This window comes from Chinchilla lanigera, unplaced genomic scaffold (genome assembly GCF_000276665.1).
Source record: "Chinchilla lanigera isolate Chin_1 unplaced genomic scaffold, ChiLan1.0 scaffold00044, whole genome shotgun sequence".
Lineage (NCBI taxonomy): Eukaryota > Metazoa > Chordata > Mammalia > Rodentia > Chinchillidae > Chinchilla > Chinchilla lanigera.
In genome coordinates, this window is record NW_004955445.1 from 13,908,663 (window position 1) to 13,929,317 (window position 20,655).

Here is a 20,655-nt window from a genome sequence, read left to right on the forward strand (position 1 = left end):
CATGAATCAGTCATGCACTCTAGATTCAGTCACCTCTGAAAAGCCCCACCAATGATTGCATGAGACTTCAGGGGAACATCTAGACACAAGGCATAACACTACCCTTTTTTAGTCTCGTTGGACTACAAGTTAGATATGTGAACTAGCACTCCCACTCCTGCACTCCACCCATCACTTTGACAAAGTTTGAAACAATTTAAGACTACCAGTTTTTGTCAAGGAGATGAGCAGTTGGGGGCTTTGCTTATTGTTAGGTTGAGACAGTGCTAATTTGACAATGTCTAAGAAAAATGAAGGTGTGTGTACCTTGTGCCTGTGGGGTTTGGGTAGGGTATAGATTGGTGAGGGAAGAGAATAGATCACTCTTTCATTTCCTTCTCATTAAGGCAAGGACATAGGCATTTAAGAGAAGAGTAGATGCTCTTTAGACCAGGAGCAGATGGAACATTTTGGTTTCTAACCAAGACAAACAGCTGACGGAGGTGAGAGATCAGCTCCATCCCAGCTTTATCTCTGCCTCCTGGGCAAGGTCTGTGGACACCCAGGAAGAACTTCCTGTGGACTATCTGTGTGCTGCATTAAAAGGTGTTTGCAGACTTTGACCTTTTTCATCACCATGAGGCTCGTCCTTACCGGGGAGGTTGCTGACGCTCACAGGCCCCTGGCTATATCCTTGCCCTTGCTTCCTAGGACCCTGAAAATCCTGTTTCTTCTTAGACCACCTCTGACCTTGCTTTACTTCCTTTTTGCCTCAGTTCTGAAACCAGTCACATGATCACCATGCATTTCTGTTGGTCCTCCCCTAATTCATGGTGGGTGGTTTTATATTCACCCTGTAAGGATCATGCATTTGTCTCTGTTACTGAGCATGAATGAATGAATTCATGAATTAATTTATAAATGAATTCATATCAGTAAGCAGGATTTTTTTACAAAGTGCTTACTGTTGGTTCATCATTATGTATCAGTGGTCTTGGATGTTCTTGACTTTCCTTAATTGACTATAATTATATGTGGGTTTTTTTTTTTTCTGCTTAAATGATCATAGTTTGGGCAAGGGGAGCTCCTTCAAATCAGGTCCTTTTTTGCCACCTGTAGACATCTTTAAGAGAGTCTTTATTTTTCTCTGACTTTAGGGTGAATCTTTGGGTTCCTTTCTAGGCTTTTTGACTGAAACATAAAGTTAATTATTCTGCTTCCTTTTTTTGGGTAACAGGAATCGAACTTATGACCTTGCGCTTGCTAGGCAGGTGCTGTGCCATTGAGCTATGTCCCCAGCCCCCTGATTCCTTTTTGGGGCTACTTCAGGATGTGGGAAACATCTGTGATGTTTGCTCAAACCATGTGTAAGACAGGGTGAGACAGGGACTACCTGTACTGTTAGGAATGGGAAAGAAAGATATTTTAAAGAACACGCGTTTATGATCATTTGCCTCTTTGATTTTATAGAGCTGGTTGGAGTGAGAGAACTTATTAATCCAATTAAAACAATTTTGTCACATTGTCATATGCTGTACTTAAATTAGTATAGCCTAAAAGTTGATGTCACCCTTTCTTTTTTCCTTAAGCATTTTGGAATTGACCACTAAGTGCATGCCTCCAATGACAGGCCCACCTGTCAATGTTCTTTGGACACCAACTTTTGGAAAAGGAAAAATACTGATCTCACTATAAGGGCACTATATTAATTATATGCTAAACTTAATGGTCTCATTATCTCATCATTTCTTTGGGCCAGGAGTCTGGAATAGCTTTGTCTTCTGGCTCTGAGCCTCACAAGCTGTGGTCAAGGTCATGGGGGCAGCAGTGAACCCCATGGAATGAGGAGGGATCTGCTTCCCAGCTCATCTGCATGGTTGTTCACCGGTTCTTTCCTGAGGCGTCCATTCCTCATGAGCTGTTGCTAGAGGTGGCCCTCGGCTCCTTGCCACGAGGCCTCCTCATAGCATGGGCAGCTCATAACATAGCAGCTGGTTTCATTAGGGTGATTGAGTGAAAAGGCCAGAGAGATGTGAGCAAGGTGGAAGTTACAGTCTCGTGTAAGCTCATTTTGAGAGTGACAGCCCATTATTTTTGCCATATTCTGTTTGTCAGACATAAATCATTAGGTGTAGGCCACACTCAAGGGGAGGGAATCCTATAGAGAATTGTATTAGGGTGCTCCAGAGAAATAGAACCAGTAGAATGTGGAATAAGATATATAATAAGAAATATGATAGGCTACACACACGCATGCACGCATGCACGGAGATTTGGAGGATTTGGAGGAAGTGTGTCAGATAGTTACGGAGGTTGATAAGTGCCACGGTCTGCTGTCCATAGTTGGAGACCTGGTCATGTAAGCCTAAAAGTTCGATGGTGTAAGTTCCAGTCTGAGTCGGAAATCCCAAGAACAAGCAGCACTGATGTCTGAGGGTAGGAGATGCGGGCATGCCCTTTTCCACCTTTCCATTCTATTCAGGCCCTCAGATTGGTTGATGTTCACTCAGGTTGGGGAGGGCCTTTTGCCCTCCTCAGCTCATCAGTTCAAATTCTCCTGTTTTCCGGAGACACCCTCAGAGATACATCCAGAAATAATGTTTTTCCAACTATCTGGGTTCCCCTAGCCCAGTCAAGTTGACTCATAAAATTAACCATCTCAGGCTTGAATATGAGGCGGTAGGGATCACTGGGGACCATTTCAGGAGCTGCTCAGCACAGGAACCTCAAATGGACGACAGACCCAGGAAACCTGGAGACAGGACAGACATAGGAAAACACACATACAACCTCTGAAATGTGCTCAAGCTTTTGAAAAAATTCTTTTCAGTTTTTAAAAGTGGCACCCATCAGTTCATTGTCAGTCATTCACTCTGTAAAAGACTTTGAAGAGAGAGGCTTAGTGTCTCAGAATTGATTTAGTCCAAGAAAAAAATGTTTTTAGGAATGTCAGTGAAAATGAATGAATAAGACCCACCAGAGAACTGTCCAAACTTTGCTCTCAAAGTTGAAGTACTGTTGTGTTTTTCATAAGAACTAAAATTTTCACACTAGTATCTAGGTTGCATGTGAACCTATTTGGAAAAAACAACAGGGGTATTATATAATTTAGCTGAAATTGAAATATTTTATTACATTTAGGTATCCCAGTTTTGAAAATTCATACTTGTGTTAGACCTTTCTGACCCATTCCTAGGGGTGTTTTCTTTATTGTCACATGAGCTAATAGGAAATTTAATAAATTACAACAACTAACAGGTGTAGTGTAAGTGTATAAATTATTGTGTGCATCAAACATGTCATGCATGAACAAATCATCGTGGAAGAAACCAAGTCACAATACGTTTTCAGGGTTGGTGTTTACAGCCCCATGATATCCTCCAGGGAAAGATGTTTTGTCCAAATCCAAGTAGGCTGACGATAGTTTTGGGCTTCCTGGTGGGGATGTTCTGCAGGAATTTCCTATTTTTCATGGATCACCCATGTGCTTGGAGGGTAGGGGAGCACCTGGATGTTGCTGTTTCTCTGGCTAAGCAGGATTTGTACTTAAGGACAGAGATTCACCACTGTGTGACAGTCCAGCTCCTAGGCCAGGGATGGTGAACCTTTTAGAGACAAGTGCTTGAACTGCAACCCCAAACTCACTTATTTATCATTTGTTTATCACTGTAATTAAGCATGGATACTGAGGCTTTAGCTTAGAAAAAACAGTTCATACATTAACATCTTTTGTCTTAAAAGGAAGAAAAACAACACATGTGCCATAGGTTTACCACCACTGTCCTAGGCTCTGTTGAGCCTTTTCCAAGAGACTTCGGGGGAGGGAAGCTCCAAAGCACCCAGAGTTTACCCTTTGCCCACCCTGGGGAAGTGCTGGGCTGCACTTACCTTGCAAGCTTGAGGTTTTGAGCAGTTTCTCATTTATTAAATGCTCCTTTTTGCCCTGCTAAATGTAGCTGGGCAAGGGTGGATGCCAACCCTGCTCCCGTGTGGAGAGAGGGGATAGAACCTTCCTAGCTGTTTAGGTCACGGCTGTAGCATGTGGCTGTGTGGAACCTGCACAACTGTACATCACGGGTCTGGGTCAAGGACCTTGCTTTGTCCTGCTGTGCCAACTTGGAGTTCAAAGCCATTTCTGTGCCCAGTCCTCCTGCTGTTTGTGTATCTAGAACTCTGGATATCTGAACTGTTATTTTTTTTTTTTTCCCAGTGAACATTTCTTCTGCCCAGTATTTTCCATTTCCCCATGTCCTTACCTTTTGCATTATTTTTTAATCTTGTATTATTGGAAGTGTGTGTATTGGTTGGGAGGGTGGTTTTGGGCTCAAAAATCAAGACTTAAAAATTTTAAACTGTCTCAAATCAGGAGTGGGTGGCCTGGGAGGAATGATCAGTTATTTTCCAAAAGCTTCTATCCCTAAAGAACCTGGGCACACTGCCAACTTCCTCCCTGGATCTCAGCTGGCTGTAGTTCAGGATGGTTATCCTCCCCTAAACAAAATTGTCTGGAACAAAGCAGAGGCCAGCTCTCTAATGCTTTGGTTGCGCTGTCTTGAGGCCATTTAAAGCAGGTTTACTGAGAAAATGGGGAAGAAAGGAAAGGTACGATTTTTAACTATTGAGACACTCAACTTAAATGTGCAAATTCCTTCACCAAATCCAGGTAGTACCTCACATTTGCTGCAAATAGAAGCTAAAAAGAAAACTTCTGGTGGGGTCTGTTTCTCAGTGTGAATTTTCCATTGCAGGTGAGTGCTTTAAACTTTCCACTCAGAGTATACCTGTTCCAAGCAGGAAAGTAGTATTTCTAGAACTTGAACGTCTCAACACAATTTTTGGTAGGGAAATGCAATTAATTTGAGAAAATTTCAGAGTTCCGAGGTCATATAAAACGTCTGTAAAAGGTGGTCCGAGGTCTGTAAAAAGTGGCACAAGTATTTTAGAACAGAGTTTCTTAGTTTAAAACTGGGACTTCGGGCAAGACTTCTTGTTGGTCATTTTTAAAGAGAATTGAAGGCAGCTTTCTTACCTTTGTTGTCTTTATCTCTTTTTACATATAAAAAATTTTATACATTTAAATTTCTTTGTGTATCGGCTCCATATTGCTCTTGCTTCTGCGAGTTGGCTTAGTGAGTATGGAAGGATTTCTTGCTTTGAATCTTGCTTCTCACTTCCAAAATCTCAGCGGCTATCATTTGTCCTCGGTCAGTTGCTGACCACTACTCCCCCCGGGGCTCTGGGGATCCTTGGTATCTCCCGCTTCCCAGGCTGTCTTTTAGATGCTTAATAGGAGAGCATCCTTTGGTGAGCCATAGATTTTTGACTCACACTTTAGACGTTTCCTTCTTTTGGGGTTTCAACTCGCTTAGCCGTACTTAGCTCTACCCACTTCTTTTGCTCACAAAGAAGATTCTAGGGTTTTTGCCTTGGGCTCACTGCCTTTGGCTCAGGCAGCTTTCACAGTGGTTGGAGAGAGAGAAACAGTGGATAAATTTTACTAAACTCAGCTCCTCCCACAAAAATTCTCAGGTTTCTGGCACAATAAACTCATTGTTTCCTACATGAGTAGGAAACTGTATCCCTATCCTTATTCAAAATATGGCTATTGTGGTGGGTTGTTTAGTCGGTGTCACATCTCACACCAACAGCATAGTTTTGGATGGGATTATCTGGCAGAGACACCTTATATGGAGCATTGTGCATGCTCATAAACTTCTATAAGCTTTTGATTGATTTAACCAAAGTTACAGGATGCCCTAGAAGTGAGGTGACCATACAAGGCCAAAGCAGATTTAGTCTATATGCCTGACCTGTTCTGGCCTCCTGGCTTACTAATGGGGTACGTAATTGCTTAAAACATCAACATTTGCCGAATCTTGATTGTACATTGTCACTAATTTTTGTTACACTACTGCCCTTTTATACCAGCGTCTTGGATGATTTATGTCAATCATCAGAGTATCTACTTGAGGAATGTTTACAAATTATCAGGCACATCTGGTTCATGAACCAAACTCAGCATCTGCAAGGTCACACCTCTTCCATGGGAAGAAAACAAGGGCGTAACAATCACGTATGTCTTGATACTCACACTGTGTATATTTACGGCAGTATACAAGGCAGATGGAATGCTGCATGTCTTAGAAGAGGTGTTGGAGGAATAGAACGAGTATGCTGGCTAAAGGATATTTTGGCTTTGTCTGTGATATTCTATTTCTTTTGAAAAGGGCATATACTTTAAGGAGATTTGTTAAAATTAGTTGATAATTCTTGGTAAGGAAGAAGATAGGTGTTAATTACACTTCTCTTTGTAAAATTTTGCATTTAAATTATTCCCTTAAAAAGTGACACCCTTAGAGTTTTAAGATTTGTTAATAAGGTATGATTGATAGGGATTTTAAATGTATACTGTTTTGTTCAATCATCTTTTCAAAGCAAGTTTTTTTTTTTTTTTTTAGATGTAGAAAGCCTTATTTTAGAGTTTGTGATGAGAATTCCTTGGTGGAATTCTACAATGTCTGCATCTGGCAGGGAGGAAGGAGGCACAGAACTGTGTCACAGACACAGGGAGACATCTGAGCAGGACTCTGTGGGGCCTCTGGAGGGTGCCTGGTCTCCCTGCTTCCCCCGACACTTCCTCTCCTGGGGCCTCTGTGGAGCAGACCCTATTGCCTCCCTGGAAATAGAAGAGATTCTTCTATGGGGCAGCATTTGGCCCTGGGTTCACTGGATTTCAGCAGCACACATTTGACCTAGAGGAATGGCACTGCACGGTCTTCTCAGTGTTTGAACAACCTGGAAAGTTTTCCCATCTGTGGAATGATCTGATGACGTCTGTGTTTCTTAATGAACACAGTTCTAGACCTCTGACTTTACGATTTCAAAAAGATTTTTTTCCTTGAAAATCAAATAACTTGAGATCTTTGATGGAAGTTAAGTATATTAAGAATATGCATTTCCCCAGTGGATCAGGTTTTTTTTGATACCATCCCTAATTTACCCAAAAAGAACGAGCTGTGAAAGCTCCAGGATTAGAAGACAAAACAGAATTGGCTTCTAGGATTGGTCATTTCTAACCGACTTCATGGAATGGTCCTGATTAGGATGTGGCAGCAGGGACTTTCACTCTCCTGGGATGAAAATTTTTAAACCCCCAAAGTACACAGAGGAGAAGAGCATTTGGCATCTGTTGGAATGGGAAGCAGAAAATACAAGGAGATGTCAAATCATTTGGTGATATGATGGATGGTAGAGGGATAATAATAGGGAACCAGATTCAAAAGTTATGAAAAACACAGGTGTGCGAGGCTATGTCTGCTGAACACGCGGGATCCAAATGGAACGCTATAGGAATAAATTGGGCAGAGGAAATGACTACCAAACAGGGAATGCTAGCATCACTGTATACTTTACGCATTTATAATGAGCCAGAAACTTGTCAAGCGCTTGCTAATTGTCACCTAGCTTTCTTATGATGTATGGGTGCAGTTATCATACAAACTAAAGAGCAAAGTGGCTTAGTAAGGAGCCCAAGGTCACACAGGTAGTGAGGAGTACAGCCAGGACTCAAACCCAAGCAGCTCGAGGCTGGAATCTCTGTTTTTCACCATCTCTTCCTGCTCTTTCTCTGGGTTGCTTGTGCCGCCTGCTGTGCTAAACTCAAACTTATGAGAAAAATTAGGGCCTATTTGAAATTCCAGGTGGAATGCCTTCCTGCAGACTCTTGTAAGAAAATGCTTTTGGAGGAATTCTAAGACTTTTATTTAATTGTTATAATGATTCCACTATGCCGACATGACATTCTCACATCATCTCATTTCAGAGTCCAGGTTTTAATGACCCTGTGATGCTGCATGCTAGAAGATTTGTTTTATGGTGATAAGAGGTATAGGAGAGATTGGCAGTCTTTGCAAAAAAGAAACCCCATCTTGCTTACAACTGACTTTCAGATATCCCAGTCTTATACAAGGATAACTCTGTGAGAAAATCTTTACCTATCCTGGAGCAGAGGTCCCACCCCTAGAGATAGCAGCTGCTGATTCTACTCAGGAGGCCCAGCAGCTGACAGTACTATATCTCAGAAACCTAAACTGTGGTCTGAAGACCTCTGGGGTTCTTGCAAACAGAGCCTTTTAGGAAAATGCCTTCTGGCTGAACATAGTTTATTGTGTTCATGTAACCCACAGGATAGTGATTCTGTGAATTTAAGACAGGGTGATTACTTTTCTAGTTTTACAAAGAGAAGTTGATGCTCAAGCAAAGAGGAGGGATTGGTTTTGAATGTGTACGATGCATCAGGTGTTTAATATACAGGTTTTGCCACAAGATCTTCTGATTCTGAGCTATAAAAGCATGCACAGTTTTATCTCTGATTTCCAAAGGCATCAGTTACCACCCTCTCACCCCTACATTTTCATCGTGTGCCCCACAATAAAGACAAAGTAGATCCTTTCTAATTTTGGCTTTGTGACCACAGGTTTTGTGCTCTATCCTTGTTATAATTTAGATCTAATATGTCCCCCCAAAGTCTTGTATTTTCAGAGGTAGGGCTTTTGAAAGGTGATTGGATAAAGGTGAATCCATTGATGAATTCATACCTGAATATGCTTTTAGGAGGTGAGACCTGGTTGAAGGAGGTAGGTTGCTTGGGGTGTAACCCACAAGGTGTATTCTTGGCCCTGTGTCCTCCCCTCTCTCTCTGCCTCTGGGGTGCCATGAGGTGAGCAGCTCCCTTTTGCCTTGCCCTTCCACCATGTTATTTCTGCCCTAAAGCCAGTCAACCATGGATTGAACCCTCTGAAATAGTGAGCTAAATAAACCTCTTCTCTTTTAAGTTGTGAGTATCAGGTAATTTGAACTACCAACAAAAAACCTACTATAGTTCTTAATATATTGTTTTGGGCCTGGGTTGAATTTTCCTAGTGGAATCAAGTCTGATGCAGGTGGGACCATTTGTTCTGTTGTGAAGAAAACCACATGGAGGATAAAAGTGGAGGCTCTGATCTCAGCCTCTGGGCTCAAGTCAACTCTTGGATAGAATCAGCTGTATGACCGTGAAGAAGATACTTGAGTCCTCTGAGTTTCTGCTTGATCATCTGTGAAATGACGCTAATAGGAGGAACTTGCTTATAGAGCAATGGTTAGAAATCAATACAGTGATGTGTGCAAAATATTTAGGAGATGGCCAAGCTCATGGAATGTGCTCATGAGTGCTATCCATCTTGGTGGTGATGCTACCGCTGGGAGCTCCCTGGGAAGCCTCATTAACCCAAGAAAGCACAAGAGTACTCAGGGAGGGTGACCAGTTGTCCTAGTTTGTCCAAGATAGAAGTGTTTCCCACGATGTGAGATCTTCAGTGCCTAACTGAAAAGCTAAAAATGGTCCAAGCAAGCCGGAGTGAGTTGGTCACTCTAATGCCCATTCTACGCCCACACAACTGTGCAGAGTGATAGAGCTGCATGTCCTGTGCAGATTCTGCAAATTGCATATACAGTTCATATTTGTGTAGCAAAATATTTATAGTTATCTGATATTTATCTCACATTTTATAGGTGTTTCTTTAGGAGGAAATAGGATAGGTTTTCATTAATTTCTAAGAATATCTCCACTAGACGGGCTGTTGAAGGCTTGGTGGTATATCTTTCTGGACAGAAAACAGAATTTAACTCTGATGTGTCCAGAGACCTTAACAAAGGGATAATTCATGGGGTAGGGGACTTGAGGATAAGGGAACCTACAAGGGATGCCGAGGTACCTGGAGACTAGGAACAGAAGGAGTCATTGGCATCCTTTAATTTAGCAAGGGGCCAGGGGAGAGAATTGTGTTGGTGGAGTCTTTTTCTGTGTTGTTTGGAGTTCCTGGAAGCTGTGTGACCTCAATTCACTTTCCTGCTCATTTCTGATTTTGTAAGCAGATGGTAGGAGGATGCATGGCTGAAAGAGGGGATGGAGATTTGTCCTTTTACTATCTCATTGCTTTCTGGTGTATCTGTGTTCCTCCATGGCAGTGGGCCTCAAGTTTGGTTGCTGGTGCTTCCGCACATTACTTGTGGACTTGTTCCGAGATGCAGATTTCAGGCTACATCCCAAACCCACCAAATCTGGGTAGGACCAGAAATTTGTGTTTTAACCATCCCTCCACTGCCAGGTGATTCTGAGGGATGTGGAAATTTGAGAACTACTGGTTTATGAGCACAGACACACCATCCAAAGGCCCTGTGTGGTGCCTCTGGTCTGTCAAGGTGCTTCCCTGGACTAGAGGTGGATATTACGCTCAGCCAACCAAGAGGGAACTTCGCAAGGCACTTGACTTTCTGAAACAGTAGTCTTGTCTATTTTGACATTTGTTTTTGGATTCATCTTGATTAGAATTTATGTATCATGTGCACTGGGACTTTGTACTGTTCACGGCTGACGGCCTGTGCCCTGTACAATTCCTACACATAGCGATCATCACTTGCTTGCTGTTGGTGAATGAGTGGATATTAAAAGATGTCTAAGGTCATTTCAGTGATGTGAGTCTTAAATTGAAGATTTTGTCTTCTACTTTGTATAGTAATGGTTGGTTTATCATAAATCTGACAATGAAAAATCTTAACCAGGGTTTCCATTTTTTAAAGGACTGTAGTAATTGATGAATTAAGGAAAGAGTACTTAAAAGCCAGCCCATCAGTCCTCATGGAGTCCCTGTGAAGTTCCATTATTACAAAGAAATGCAATCAGTACTATTGAGGTTACATGATATATTCAAAGTCACACAACTGTCAACTGACAAAGCCTGGGTTTCAGTTTAGCGGTGTTCGCTTCTAGACCCACACTGTTTCAATTTCAAAGCTGTGTGAGATTTAGAAGAATCTGAATTGTAAAAGTTCATCACATCATAACAGAGTAGCATACCCTTAAGTATATTTTATATTGGGTCATTTGATGTGTTGGAAAGAGAATAGGCACTGGAATCAGAGAGACCTGAACTAAATCCCAACTCTTATCACTAACTGGCTGTGTGTCCTTGGTCATGTTCCTGAACCTCTCTGAGTCTAGATTCCCCATCTGTCAATGAGAATAAGTCTGTCAGCCTGGCAGAGGGCTCCTAAGGATCCAAACAGGTGCACATAAAATACCTGGCATACAATAGCAGCACTGGAGGCTATAATATTATTATCTTATAAAGAACTGGCAGTTCGGGCATGAATCATGTGATGAGTCTCAATTTCATGGATGGATTTTTAGGACTTATTACTCTTCATTAGGAAAAGCTGACAATGTGACTTGACCTCAACACTCTGGAGATATTTTCATCCCTACCTGGACCAGCTCTGGGGTCAGACTGCTTAAATCCTTAATTGTCCTTCTTACTTCCTGTGTGTCCTTGGGAAAATCAGTTAACCTGTCTGAGCTATTAATTTCTTTCCCAGGAAATGGGAACAGTAGTGCCTATCCCATTAGGTGGTTGTGGGTATGATGTGAAGTAACATGTGTAAAATGGGGAATAACAATGTGAAAATTATTATCATTTTAAAGTGAGAATTTCCTCTGCATATCCAATATACCCATGGTCTCATTGTTTCATTAGACATACAGGTACATGTTTCCGTCTGTAGGTAGGCACCAGGTAAGGCCCTATTTGGAAACAGTGAATGGTACCTATATACTTGATGTTGTGTAAAACCTCTCACCTTTTCTTATCCAGAACCCTGCTGTTTAGAAGGCTTGTTTTCTAGTGCCCAGTGCAGAACTTAGAAAGGTGCCAAAGAGGCTCTGAGAAGCAAAAAAAGATGCCAAGCACACACATAGTTCTCGTATGTTCTAAAGGAAAGTCCATAGAATTTCTCCCAGTGGCTGCTGGCTCTTACTTTGCTTTACAGAAGTTTTATACAAAACTTCTAGTAAGTTTTTGTCTGACTTCCTAGGCTCAGAAGGTTTTAGAAGGAGGGAGACTTGCTGTCTGGGAGAGATGGGCTCACAGTGGTGTAAATAAAAGCAACAGCGGTCTGATTACTGGAGAAGAAGAAGGAAAACTGTGTGAAACAACAGTGAAATCTCAATGAACTCAGCATCCGGAGCTGCCAGAGTTTGACTGCCTGTCTGTGGGCAGGGGATGCTGTGCTCCTTGGAGGCCTCCAGAGGCCTCACGTATTGCTTAGCTGTAGATGTAGTGGCAGTCATCACAATTATGATGTCAGAAGGAAGAAAATGCATGAGCTCCCAGTATAATAACTAATCTTTCTTACAGATAACCTTGAATTATGAAAAAAAGTCCAAATTGTTTTCTCTAATCCCAGTGATTCTATTTTTATAATGCTTTATTTCAGGCATATCATTCCACTTACATACTTGCTCTTCAGAAGTGGTGCTATTCTTTGCGGATAGGAGGCAAGGTATTAGATGGATTAAAGGACCAACCCAAGACCTCACAGGAACTGAGGGTTAAGGCAAGGCCTGACACCTGCTGTTGAGGGGGTGCACGTCCTAGCTCCCTCCTATCATGGAAGAGAGCTGGGAAGTGTGTGGGACATTTTTAAAGGTTTTGTACATATGATTTTTTGGGTGTCTGGTGTCAAGCATGATTCCTTCAACCTGGGGAACTTCGGCTTCAAATATTTGGAGCAGTATGTAAGTGAATTAAAAGATGAGCGGTAGTTCTCTGGAAGCCTCTGCTGTCATAAAGTCGAGTTTTCTTAACAGCTGCTTGAATGAAAGCATGGTAGATGAGCAAGTAGGAGGTGATGCAGATTCAGGAACACAGGCCAGTGGGAGAGGGAGAAGAGGCGCAGTGGCATTCAGAGGATAACTGTGTGATAGAGCACATGCTCACAAGCTTGGCTAAGTTACTCTGGGATGTGCTTCCTTACAGAGGAATGTTTCTTCCTCACTTTTCTGTCTGCTTTGCATTTGCTTGAACTAACTCTTCAGGGGAATACTTACAGCTTAGGATCTTAGTTAAATATAACTTCTGTTTTCCACAGGAGAGTCATACAAGCATGGGGAAAAAGTCCTGTGAAATAGAGATTTTGATAGCAAATAACGAGACAGTAACAGTCAGAGGCTATCCCTGTCCTTTCATGCAGTGTGATCCATGTGGTCTGAGGAGGCCTGTGGTGCAGAACTAGCTATCTGCATCCCTAGTGTGAGGAGGCCAGGCTCGTGCTGTCATTGTCTCTTCCTCTCAGATAGAGATAGCTCTGACATCATTTGACTTTCCTCTTTGCCACTTGCATCACGGACGACGACTCGGCAATTGGCAGCCTTTTGTTGGAGGAAAGCATTGTAGTTGTTGTTTTTACTTTTTATAGAAGAAATCAATCTCTAATCTATTCCTGCCAATCTGTGAAAATTTTCAGTAGTGAGTTGGAGGTGTCCAGAAGTTGATACCATGTGACTTTGGGATTGAGGCGATTTAAGAAATTCAAATCAAAGTGACAGGTTGGGTCCTGTATTAGTCAATTCCTGCTGCATAGCAAATTATCACAAAGTTAGCCACCTAATGCCACACATTTTATCATGTCACAGTTTCTGTGGTTCAGTAGTCTGAACATAGCTTAGCTGGCCCTTTGCGTTAGGATCTCTCACAAGCCTACAAGGAAGGTGTTGGCCAGGACTGTGGTTTCCTCTGAAAGCCCCTCTGGGAAGGACCTGTTTTCCAGGCTCATAGAATCATTGGCAGTGCTCACTTTCTTGAAGGCTGCTGGACCAAGGGGCTTAGCTCCTCAGGACTATTGGCTAGAAGTTGCTCACAGTCCCTTGCTGCATAGATTGATGTCACACAGTGGCTTGCTTTATCTCCCCAGCAAGGGAGATAGTCCGCTAGTAAGACAGAAGTCACAGTCGCACATGGCCCAATCACAGAAATGGCTTCCCATCACTTTTACCATGTCCTGCAGCTTAGAAGCTAGTCACTAGTTCAGGCCACACTCCAGGATAGAGGACTGTGTAGGGTGGAAGGACGGGAACATCTGGAGGAACAGATCAGGGAGGCCATCTTGAAGTTTGTCTGCCACAGACTCACTTCTCAAAATCCCTATTTTGCATTCTTTATAGCCTTGCTACAAAGGCTTTGCTTCCTCAGGTACAGGAAGTACTGATGCTTATCTAAGAGGTAGAATGAGAGGAATGGAAAGTTCTGGTAGAATCGATCTGATTACTTACTTACTTTAAAATATCAAGTGTCTTGTGAAGGGTTTGAAATGCATCTGTGACTTCCTTTCACTATAGCTGTGGGAAGTAGTCATCTATTTTTAAAACAGATGAGGGAATCAAGATTTAGAAAAACTTTGACTCTTGTCCAAGTTCATAAGGGTTAAGAGCCATTGGATTTTTAAGAGGTTAGAAGGTATCATGAGTAAGGATTTGTAGGAGTGACCAATATGGTGGCACTTCCTCTCTGCTGGGGCAGCCGGGCTAAGGTGGAACTGGGTTGCTGGGCTAAATTGAATGCTAGGATTTGAAGTACAGCATGAGCAGATAGGAAGATCAAAGTAGTCTCTGGATGGGACAATGGGAGTTGGAATTCAGGAAGGTTGGCCAAGGAAGGAAGGAAGCCTGAAAGGGTCAAATCCCTCTGCATTTCTTCTCATATAAGGTAGAAGGAAGCCTGAAAGGGTCAAATCCCTCTGCATTTCTTCTCGTATAAGGCAGAATGAGGAGGACACATCTGCACTTTTCTTCATCATCAGTTCCTATCTCCAAGTATTGAACTTGGACTTTGCAAATCCATTTGAAGCCATTATACTTTGATGTCTGCCAACCACAAGACCAGTTAGTTTTTCTCTCCTATCACCTTGGCACAGCTGTGATTGAATTTTTTTCAGTTTTATATTATAAAAATGAGTGAAAATGGAAATGTGAAAATGCCAGTACTGATGGTAATATGTTTGTGGGAAAGATAGAGCTTGTCAGATGTACAGAAAGTATTGACTATTTAGCTTCAGTTGGTTAGTGGTCAGATGACTTGAACTGTGAAAGGAAATGAAAATAAAGGGCACACATAAAACACCAGCAATGGATCCTCCAGCCTGATGTCTCTAAGGCTATGCTCAGTGATGGAGGAAAGCTTTAAAATTATGGACTGAGAATCAACATTGAAGAAAAACAAAAACCTCCAGTGATTCAAATTCACAGAGAAATCAGCAGCTTCATAGAGCTTTTGATGGGAAAGTGGTTTGCTCCAGATTCCTTAATCAAGAGGACTGTGTACGTTCCCTATTGACACATTTTTCACGGAAGCTGATGACACCATCAGAATCACCACACAACTGCCAAAGTAATTTTTTAAAAGCGCACATCAGACCATGTCCCTCCCCTGTTTAAGATATCTTCACCAGCACTTAGACTAAGTAAGCCCCAGAGTCCAAACTGTTACTTATCACCTAGGAGATTTAGCTCCTGATATCTTTTTACCCTTCTTCCTCCACTCACTTTCTGGGTTATGTGTAACCTTGGGGACAGCAGACAATGTCTTATGGGCCAGATCTGGCCTACTTCCTGTCTTCCTATGGCCCTGTATGAAGAATGGCTCTAACATCTTTCAATGGTTGATAATGAATCAAAAGAAAAGCATTTTGTAGCCCATGGACATTATGTGAAATTTTAATTCCAACATCTGTAAAAAATGCTGCATTGGAACATTATAATTCATTACCATTTATTTCTGTAGCATCTATGGTTGCTTTCACTTACAATGGTGGACTTTGGTCCTTGTGATGGAAACGGTTAGTGCTGCAAAAACTAAAATAGCTATGAGTTAGCCCTTCACATAAAAATGTCTCCCGCTTCAGCCTCACTGGACTTCTCTTCCTTTCTTTTACAGTGAAATTTGTGTGTACTTCTGGGCCTTTGCCTTTGCTGTTCTCTGCACTTGGGATGTTTCTTCTTTACAATTTCAGCCCAAATATCTCTCCTTTATTCCCTGTCCATGTTTGCTTTGGTAGTTGAACAGTTAATTGCATCAGTGCTAGCAGAGTCAGTCTCTTCCCCCCTCCCTCCGTCCCTTGCTCCTTTTGTTCCTTTTCTCCTCCGTCAATGTAAGCATGCCTGTCTTGCTCACCACGTGGAAAGCCCCTGGTACACGCTCTGTGCTCTATAAACGTGCGCAGGCTGCGGGAGTGAGTAGAAGTGAGTGTTGGATCCAGCTCGATCCTCTTGTACCTGTGCCAGGGCATCTTTGTCCCCAACAACACGATTCTCCTCAGTATAGAACATTGTTTCCAGTAAGCCAAGATCATTGGAATTTAAGGCAAGATATTCCAAAATCAAATTTATTATTCATCATTTAATTTGTTTTAAATATTTTAAATAATGGCAAATAATCCTGAGTACATTGCACGGTACTCATGGGGTAAGGAAGTGAAACATTTATGCTATAATTAAGATTTCATAAATTTTAAACTCCTCTCTCCAAAGACGCCTCCTACTTAACTCATACAGCATGTAAGGATTTGTATATTCCAAGTCTCAAGCATTCAATTTGTGGCTAATTTTTAGTAACACATTTCCTGAAAGAGTCTGAGGGATGGGAGTGTTTCTCTCTCCCTCTTCTCTCCTCTTTCCTTTCTTGCAATCGCAAGGACACGTGTGAGACAGATGGGCTGTCGGGAGACACATTGTTGAATGGCTTTTCCCCCGAGGACACCTTTGCACTGCAAAAGACACAGAGCTGTCCACATAACATGTCAGGACCAGCCACGGCCTTACACACAGCTTGTTCTTCACCTTGTGGTGTACTGCCAGGACCATGTGAGCATTCTTATTTGATCAGTACCTGGGATCGAGGGCCAGCATGACTGTCCAAGCAAGATTTGTGTTGCAGAGTGGAATGCTAAAAAGCAAGCACTCTGTCCATCACAGTGTTGACCATAAATGTTTACTTTGGGACTTAGAAACTGCAAGCAGGACGCTGTTTGACAGCAAACCTTAGTAATGATTGCCTAGCAGAGCATCCCTGTGCTATCTGAGATAGGTCTCTGCTCCCTCCTTAAGCAAGGAGAGAACTCCCTAGGCAGATCCTCTGGTTCAGTGGCATTTGTTGAATTTCCTCTCGGGGTCAGTTGGGAGCTCCATTGCCAGGGGAGACCTGGAGGACCAGTCTTGTCCTCAAAGTGCTCGCTATCTGGCTTGGGAAAACAGATGGCCATCCTGAATGTCACTATACAGGGATGGTAGATGTTTATGCTGCTGCAAGGCACCGTCTCTGGGGACAATGAACTCGTCTGGATCCAAGGTGATTCTGTCAGGCAGTGATGCTTGGTTATGAGTGATGAGCCAAGGAAAGAGTGGGAGAGCTGCCTGGGCTGGGCTAGAGTCCAGCGGGTCATCATGAAAAGCCAAGATCTGCAGTGGGGCTGGAGCCGTGAAAGGCTGAGCTGCAGGAGGGGGATGGGAAAGAGGAGAAAGGGAGCCAGGCAGCCCCTGACCAGATTCTTCAGGCTTGACTCCTTGCTGCCTCTGAATGTTCCGTGGAGATTGGAGGCAAAGTTTTTTTCCTAGGGGCTGCTGAGATTGTTTTGAGACAATGCTTGATGTGTGCTTCTGACCCCCGGTGGGCAGCACAGAACAGATTTTGCTTCTGCAGAAACCTGTGATCTTCTGAGTTGCTTTCTTGTTGTGAACAGAACAAAGACTTCGGAGTTAGATATGCTGGCTCTGCCGTGAAGATTTCTGACCTCTGCTTTTGTTTCCTCATCTATCAAAGGGACATAATGATAAGATCTACTTTATAAGGTTGCCCTGAGGACTAAGACAGTTGACACATGTGTAAAGCACATAGTAAGCTTGCCTTCAATGCCAGCTCTTACTTCTGTTGTTATGAATTATTTCCCTCCCATCCCTACAAATGATATTGTGAAATGTTTAACTCCTACCATCAAGTGTCAGTTTGTGGAATAAAACTGAGTAAGAGTTTCAGTGTGTGTTTTTGGTTTGTCTTGTTTTATTGAGCAGTCCCCCCAAAATGTGCACCATGCTTGTTTAATTACATCTCCCTGCTTCCTGCCCTCCAGTTTGGAAAGCAGGAATCACCATATTAGCATGGTAATGTTGCAATAATAATCTACTGAGTCTGTGTAAATAAGGAACATCTGTGCAATATTTATGACCCATAAAACACAGTTATACTCTCAAATGTTGTTCTAATCCCAAGTAGGTCATTGTGATGGAGCCATGATCGGAGGACCCTCCTGGGGCCCTCTGCTCAGCTTGCTGAGGTCTGTGCCAGGCCGCCCAGATGGGAATGGGCACTGCCACACGGCAGTTGGCGAGAGGTAGGCTCCTGAGGGAGTTTTTGCCCATCAGAGCAAAAAATGAGTTGCTTTTTTGCGTGAAAAATGGGGTAAAGGTGCTTTTTATCAAGAGCAGCCAGCTTTTGGTGTGTGCATGGGCTTGGATGTGCTCTGGACTGCGCGGGAGGCTGTGTGAAGCTTGGCTTGGTGTTCAGACTCCAGGAGCATTTGTGTTGCTTGTGTCTCAGTTGGCTTCAGTGTCCAGGGATCTCTCTGAGTGCAAGTTATAGGCCAGTGTTAGGAAGATGTCACAATGAGTGATTGCTGTAATACCTGGCTTTCCCTTTGGCCTGAGTTATTTTCTGTTTACCTTCAATTCCTTACGTATCTTCTTATTATATGTTCTTGACTTTTTTGTATGTCACTGAGGACTGAACCCAGGGAGTGCTGAGCTGCATTCCCAGCCTTTAAAAGGTTTTTTTTTTTTTGAGATAGGATCTTTCCAAGTTGCCTAGGCTGGCCTTGATCCTCTTGCCTCAGCGTCCCAGAGAGCTAGAATTACAAGTGTGTGGCACCACACCTGGCTATATGTGTTTTTATAAGATAACATGAATTCCTGAGTGAACATATTAAGGTAAGGAAGCACTTTCTCCTTCATGTCGTTTGATGTATGCTTAAAATTTGCAAACTCATTTCCATGTTTGGTATCAAAAACACAAGCAGAAAGCTAGATTTCATATGTGCCCAAATCAAGTTCCATTCTGTGGAGTGGCCAAGGGCTCAACAAAAGTTTTCTATACAGAGTATGATTAGTACCTGTGGACAGTGCATAAATAAACAGGCATGGATGTGTTGTAATAAAACTTTATTTATACAGTGGGAAGTTGGCCAGAGCTGTGATTTTTTTTTTGCTCCCATTATTAGTATAACATATGTATAGAAAAAAACTAGTCACTAAGTGTTCATCTACTGTGGTGGATTGTCATCGTGAGGTGACACTCCTTTGAAACCACCACCAAGGCCAGGAAGTGGAACAAGACCACTTACATAAAGTCCCCAGGCATCACCTGTCCTACTGTGCCAAAGGTGCCTGGCTTTGAAACATAATTATTACATTTCGTATCACATTAAATCCTGCATGTGGAAACACTGTAGATCCACAAAATATTATTCTTGTGAGGCGGACTTGGTGATGGATGCGTGAGTGTGAGCTTACCCCTTGACTGGGTTTATCGCCATGACCAAATTATCGATAAGTTCTTTGAGCTTCACTTCTCTTACCAGTACAATGGGGATGACAGTGCTGCTGTCCAGGCTGTTAAGAAAAATCACTGGATGCCCTACATGTGATTCTGAGCACAGTCCTGTATGCAGAAACCCCCTAATTTTTTCTTATGCTTTCTCCTTGCCAGTGGGCCCCTCTGAACGTGGCCGGGTGTCCCTCACTGGGACTGTTGCTGACTCTAAAAAGATTATTAATCAGCCAGTCTCATTTGTGTATTGGTACCAAGCCTGGTCAGGCCCAAGTGTGGTCACCTTCTTTCAGATTCATTCTGGCTGCTGGGTGCCTCCATGCGGCCTCAGTTAGTGCTTGGTTTTCCCAGGACACCAAACAAATGGCCGTTGTGGGGGTTTCCTGGCATACAGGCGGCCCTGCTTGTTGGTATTCTGGGGGCTTCTCGCTCACACATAAGCACTTGTCTCCAGGCTGGGCCTGCGTGGCTGTAGGGGCTGGTGGGATGCAATAGGCAGGCTGCTTCCTGCAGGGCTTTTGGGGCTCTTTTTTATGCAGCGGGAGGGCGGGAGGGACCCGCTCCTTTCTCGATGGGTACGGTAGCAACACGCCGATGCCACAAACATGCTCCATCTTGACCTGTTTGCTCTGGAGATCAGGGGCCTTGACTTGGTGGTGTGATAAGCCTTGGCAACAGAGTTAAACATGCCTTGGGGACACAGATTCCCACCCTCACTCTCAGCACCTCCACTTCCTCCATCAGAAAGGAATATTTAGAGAGATCATTATCAATGCCTTGAGTATATTCCAGGGAAGGTGGCTCTTCAGCCGGAGAGCAACGTCATAAACCAGAAACTGTACCTCTGCAAGGGGCTGTGAGGAGGCCAGCATTTCTTTTTCTATGGGAAAGGAGGATGGAAAGGAGAGGAAAGGGAGACAGGAGAATGAAATTCTCTGTGGCACACATCGCGCCAGGCGCTTTGACAATGATGTTGCGACGTCCTCACACCAACTCTGAGAGGGAGATATTTTATTCCTGCCACTTCAGAGATGGAAAACTGAGGCTCAGGGCAGTCAGGTGAATTGTCCCAGTGTGAGCCGTCAAAGCCACTTTACTGGCAATGCTGAGGCAGATGCCAGCAGGTAACCAGTATCTCCCAGGACCACTTTCTAAATAAACTGTATGTATGTATGTATATATGTATTTATTTATTTTGAGACAGGTTGGA